General features: G+C 42.4%; 1 long non-coding RNA gene across 1 annotated transcript; it reads right to left on the bottom strand.

The window, feature by feature from the left end:
• Positions 1 to 980: 980 nt before the first annotated feature.
• Positions 981 to 4,243, bottom strand: LOC107071224 (uncharacterized). The gene is made up of 2 exons (XR_016175920.1): positions 4,103 to 4,243; positions 981 to 3,720 (listed from the first exon to the last, which is right to left on the bottom strand). It is a non-coding gene; the product is annotated as an uncharacterized LOC107071224 (long non-coding RNA).
• Between the last annotated feature and the right edge of the window lie 2,247 nt (positions 4,244 to 6,490).

The following is a 6,490-nucleotide window of genomic DNA, read 5'->3' as shown; positions in this document are numbered from 1 at the left end:
ACTTTTCAAATTAGAAACAAAAATTGGGAACCTTCTATTTTCTACAGGTTTGGCCAAAAATTTAGTGATCACAGCAATTGGATTGACTTTTTGATCAAATCCATTCCTATTGTTTCTCTAATTATAAGTTTAAAAAAAGAAAATATATATATATATATATATATATATATATATATATATATATATATATATATATATAAATATATTAACATTAATAATTATTTATACAAATCTATAAATATAGAGAAATAAATGAACATTATAGAAATATACATAAATATTTCTCACACGCTTCTCGTATAGCATTTACGCTCGTCTGGTTCGAGCGTGTGCCTGAGTACGATGGAAGCGTATCGAGCAGCTGCTTCGAACAGCCGGCTGGGCGAGAGCAGGCTGTCCTCTTCCTCTCCCATCCCCCTTCCTGCCCTTCACCCTCTCTTTACCATCCCTTCACCCTACTCTACTCTTTCTCCTCTTTCTCACTCTCAATACCGATCGCCAGCTTCACATCTTCGTCTTGACCGTCCTAGCAATACTATAACCCTCATCCTCGTTGTCTTTTATGAACAAAATATTATCTTCTTTGTAATTTTCATTTAAATACCTCGAAAATACGAAACAAATTTTTTTAACTCGCTAACTAAGAAAAATATATAATATCATCGACTCGTGTAAACAATATTATTCCTTTTTTAGTACAAATCGTTCATAATAACGAGTGTTATTTTGGAAAAAATTATATCATCGCTTAAACAAACTTTTGTTGTCAGTTCGTTTGAAAAATAGTCCTAATCGTCTTTATTTAAAAACACGTCGACTGCCACGTCGGTCACCCGTGACCGGCGTTTGTCCTCGCAATGGGGCCACGAGAGTCATCCATGACCGGCATTATATTATCTTGCCTTACATATAATCTTAGAAATTGTCTAGCAAAATATGTAAAATTTAGCTTTGCGGTTGACGAGTTAAAAACAACATGATTATTTTCTTATCGCATTTTAATAATTGAAACAAATATGAAATAATCAGTTAAGGCGTTACTGTTCATTGGAAGAAAATCGTCGGTCTACACGTGAGGAATTAAAACGGATAACAATTTAAGAAGTTAACTGAAAGCATTCGGTTCAAAGAGATCCTTCCCTTGATCCACTAAAGTTTTATACGAAGAAATCGTATGAAACCAGCAACGATTTTCTTTTCATCTCTTACAACACATAGACGGATATTTATATGCGTGTATGGACGACGATCAGTTTAGATCTGTTTGCAATCAATCAAATAAAACATGATGATCGGATCGGAGAGCTTGTGCGCCTTACCACGGTCCTCTTTAGGGAACTTTCCACGTTTACCGAATCGCAGTCGGTAACCAGTTCCGTTCTCGGATGCATACACGCGTGTCGTGAACCCAATTCCACCAGAGAGGGAACGATTGGTTCCCTCTTCGACATCCTGATGTATCGCCGATACTGCAGCTACCTTCTATTCCCAGCTTTCCTCGCAACCGTTTCATGGTTTTGTTTGCGGTATAGATCTTCTCTCGGTTAGAGTAACGGAGACAAAAATAAAACCAGAGGGAGAAAGAGAGAGAGAGAAACATAGAGAGAAAGAGAGAAGGGATGACCTCGCATGCGTGTTTCTCACTCCCACTTCTTCCATTATACCCTTACCATCTCTCTCCTTCGTTCGTTACCCGTTTCGATCACAACTTCTATTATACCACTCTCTTCTCTTCTCTTCTCTTCTCTTCTCTTCTCTTCTCTTCTCTTCTCTCTCTCACTCTCCCTGTTTTTCTCATTCTATCTGTCGCGTCAGATATAAGTGTATACCTCTGGCGCAAAATCTTCTGATAAACGAAGAGAAAGAAAAAAAAACAAGTAGAAGAGATTTGGTATTATATTCTTTTCATAATATGACGATGATTAGTTGACATCCGAAAATGAATTATTCAAATACTTTGAGATAATAAGAAAGATCGAAGCGCGCAAATAGACAACGATTTTAGAAGCCAGCTCTGCTTCTTGCTGCTTTTGCTACTGGTGCTGGTGCTGGTGCTGGTAGCAAACCGATACGGCTTGAAAACTTAATGCTCCGACTATAATTATATTTAGCAGCAGCTTAGATCGATCCGTAGATAGTGCTGGTAGAACTTGAAGTAAAACTCAAGCATCGCAAAATTTCTCAATTTACGAGAGTATAGCGAGAAAGAAGTATTTACCGAATAGTTATGTAGTATTTTAGTATAGAAACTCTTTCTCTCTCTCTCTCTCTCTCTCTCTCTCTCTCTCTCTCTCTCTCTCTATCCTTAGAACAAAATAAAAAAGAGAGAACGTTTCGTTGGAAGGACATGGACGAAACTGAAAGAGTTTCGCTTTGACGGGAGAACTTGTAAGAAGGCGACCTAGAAAAAAAGACTTTTGCCTTTTCTCTTTATTCCCTCTCTCCTTCTCCCATAAGGATGAAGAAAATCTTTATTCCTTCATGTTTTGAGTAAAGGTACCAAAAATTTTGCCTCGTAGTCGAGCAGCGTTTCGAACTTCGACTTACAAAACACTCGGCCTTCGAAACGCTGCGCTTATTTGCTTACTTGGTTGCTTTCATTTTCTAGTCTTGCATTCGCACGTATCTTACTTTCGTCATCGACGAGAACGAGCAAAAGACCCCGCGCGGCTCGGGAAACTTGAAACATCGGCGCGGCGATTTGACGAACTTGCTACCTCTCCCTCTGCCCTTCCGCCTTCCTAAAGCAGAAAGTTCGCTCTTCTTGTAAGCCAAAAGATCGCGAGTCTCTGCTTTATCGGCAGCCGATAAACTTTATCGTTGTCGTCGTCGTAGTCGTCGTCGGGTTTCCTCCTTGTATTTCTCTATCTACGATACGTCTTCTTTTCCTCCCTTCTTCCATTGTCCCCTCTATTATTCCATCCTTCCTTCCATCTACCTGCCTGCCAACCTGCCTGCTTGCATGTCTATTTCTTTCTTTCTTTATTTCTTTCTTTTGCTTTAGCTATGAGTCGTCATCGTCCAGCCCGTTACTCGCGATACGCGAGCGCTAAGAATAGGACTGGTATGTATACATGTAAAAGAGAGAAACGAGAATGAGGAGGATGCCTCGTTGTGTCGATGGTGATGATAATGCGGTGGTGTAGCATCGAGATGCTGCATAGCCACTGGAAATACGACGAGTATTTGTGGAAATTGCTCCTATAAGGTAAACCGTGTATAAACTCCTCCTCCTCCTTCTCCTCCACCTCTTAATTTCACCATTCGGGATGTGAAGCCATTTTTAAATATCAACCAGATATTTTTGTTTTATTCGTCACCGCTACCACCACTACCCTCACTACTACTACCACCATCAAAATGGAGAACGTCATTTGAAGAGATACCAATCGCGCATCGAACTCTATAATCCTGGATCCATATTTTTATTTTTTTGTTTTCGATAGGTTAAACTGCGTCGTCGAATAATAAACGAGCACTAATTTTATTTGTTTTTCATCGTTAGTCTCCCCTTTTCCTATTCGTTAGAATGCAACACGCTCTTGTATTGGCGGAAACAATGACGACGATTCATAGAAATCATTGTCGTCGCGACGTTGTTTTAAACGACAAATAGAATTTCGGCGGCTTAATCGACCAATCGCGTTTAAGAAAGAGGGATAGATCGCATCGCGATTCGTTCACATCCTATATCAGCCACCATTTTTCCTTTCAGCGTTTCTATGAACAACAAAAATACGAAAATTGCATTAATCTGATATGATCAACTAAAAAAAGTATCTCTAAATAAGAATTTAAACAGAAATGATCGTCCAATAATTTAATATTCTCTTCGAGGAAGTCTTATAAATTATCAACCAAACAAAAAAAATATGGTCTCCGTCTTCGTCGTCGTGTCGTCGTCAACGTCATCTTCATGCCATGGCAAAGAAAAAAAAACGACAGAAGAAAAAGAGAGATGAGTAGGGAGAAGGAAGAGGAGGGATGGAGAGTAGAGTAAAAGATAGCAAGCAGGGATGGAGAGGGGCGGGGAGGGGAGGGGTGTACGAGGCATTCGCCATAAAGAATCGAGTTACAAAACCGGGTTGCAAAAGGTCTGTACGGCGAAGTGGTAGCAGCAGCCTTGTAAGCAACGCGTTGGCCAAGTATACGCTGATGGAAGCAACGAGCAACGACCACGGCCGCAGCAACGGCAGCAATGGCAGCGACGTCGTCGTCGTAGTCGTAGTCGTTACCGTCGTCGTCGTCATCGTCGTCGTTGTCGTTGCCGTCGTTGTTGCCGGCGCCGTCGCCGTCGCTGGCAATGCTGAGTCACCGGTGCTACGTTGCCGCTACGATTTTCCGTCGCGCGCGCGTTGGTTGCGAGTTGGTGTGGCGTTGCCGAGTTTCCTGCGCCGCTCCCTTCCCCCTCCAGTCACCGCGACGAGCCTAGCAGCGGGCTTGGCCCCTTCCGTCTCTGCGCCGTCGTTATTGCTGCACTCGCGCTCTCTCTTGCAACGTGCACAGAACGTTTGTAAGAGAGGGATAGAAATATGAGAGAACATGGTTATATTCGTCGAAGAGAGAGAGAGAGAGAAAGAGCGAAGGGGAACGAGAGACAAAGACGAAGAGAGGGAGATATCGTCGAGGTAGATAGAACACGAACGCCGCACAGCGCGTTCAAATTTCATTGCGTCGGTTTCTCCTCTTCTCTTTTCCTCCCTCTATCTATCTTCTCTCTCTCTCTTTCTCTTTTTCCCTTCTATCTCGTTGGTTTCTCTCTTGCGTCCGTGGAGAGCGCGGAATTCAGAGAAAACGTCGGTAATGGAGTTTCGTGACGCCAACGGCAGAGCAGCAGCATCGCGCTTTAGCGCCGGACACTATCCGCTCATACAGCTCTTCCAAAGAGGTTTTACCAACAGGGTAGTAAAGATGCACGGGGTCTCTTCTTCTCTTCTAGTACTACGATAATATCCTTCCCAGTTCCCTCCACTCCCTTTACTACTCCTCCAACGTTTTTTTTTTCTTTCTTTCGCTTTCTTTGTTACTGTCTATCTCTGGAATATGAAGAGAGAAAAAAGAAAAAGAGAGAGAATGAGAGAGAGAGAGAGAGAAAGAAAAGGAAAAATAACACGTTGGGAAATGAATCCAAGTTTGGCTCGAACAGCAGCAGCAGCAGCAGACGTGTATACACGTACTATTCAGCTCGATCGATAGAATCGCGCGAGATATACGCGCGACGGGCTATGCTGGTAGCTCTCTTTTTCGATCTACGTTGCGCGTCCTCCTTCGTTCCATTAACACGACTCTATTTTTCTCTTTCCCTTTCCTTCCATTGCCGGGACATTTACGATGATGATGTGGGAAATGGTTGGCAACGAGGAGAAAGGCGCGAAAACAGTTCATCCGTCAGCCCTGTTTACGAGATATCAAGCGATCTTCTCAACAAAAGGAATAACCGAATCAAAGACTCCGTTGACCTATCTCTTTCCTTTATTCCTTTCATACTTTACAATCAGTTTTGTCTATCTGACTAGACTTGTCCATCTGAAAAAAATATCCCATTAAGTACTTGGAATAATAATTAATGAACAAAATGAACGGTCTGAACTTTTAGTATCCCGATCGAAGGGGTTTATTTACGTCTTAACTCGATGTCCTTACAATATTTAGACTAATCGATTATGCGTTAGAACGATCTCTCGGAAAAGCACGTTCCAAGGATAACGTCGTTTATCCGTGCTTGGAACATTTTTGAAAAGGGAGGGTAAAGTTAGTATAGGACGTTATGAAAATGGCAAAGAGAAGGACGATAAAAGGGCGTACGTGAAACGTATACTTCCGGCCCACAAACTCAAACTCAAACTCACATCCACACCCACACCCCCATATAGTAGTAGACATACACATGAGAGTACAAACGTATAGATATATGTATAAAGCTATACACATATATATATATATATATAGGGTATGGTACATACGCATCGCAATGCAAATGCGAGTGACCCGATAAAGCTGCATTGGGTCATAGAAAGGGAAAATACAACCTACAAACGGCTCCCGCTAAAATACGATTTTTATAGCCTCTCGGCGGCACGCCAGCCGTTTGCTTCTCTATCTTTCTCTCTCTTTTGCTTTTCGCAATGACGTCCACCACCATCGTTTCACTCCCTCGGCCTCAATTCTCCTCCTAGATTCTCCAGGCCATCCCTCGGAGTCACCACCCACGTTGCCCTCCACCTTTTTCCCTTTTTTATCCCTTCTCTTTACCCTCCCCATTACTTCTCCTCCTCTTCCACACCCCTTCCTCTTCATCCTTTTTCCCTTTCTCCTCTTCCTCCACCATCTATACCCACACCCACACCCTATTCGACCCCCTTTCAACCCCCTCACTGGGAATAGAAACTCGTGTCGCTCTTCTTCTTCTTCTTCTTCTTCTTCTTCCGCTCCAACCACCCACGGATTCTCTACCTTTCTCTTTCTCTTTTTCTTTCTCTGCATGATGGAA

Source organism: Polistes dominula, unplaced genomic scaffold (assembly GCF_049000335.1).
Source record: "Polistes dominula isolate Pdom_NZ unplaced genomic scaffold, Pdom_raw_medaka contig_15, whole genome shotgun sequence".
Classification (NCBI taxonomy): Eukaryota; Metazoa; Arthropoda; class Insecta; order Hymenoptera; family Vespidae; genus Polistes; species Polistes dominula.
This window is presented reverse-complemented; position numbering and strand designations above follow the sequence as displayed.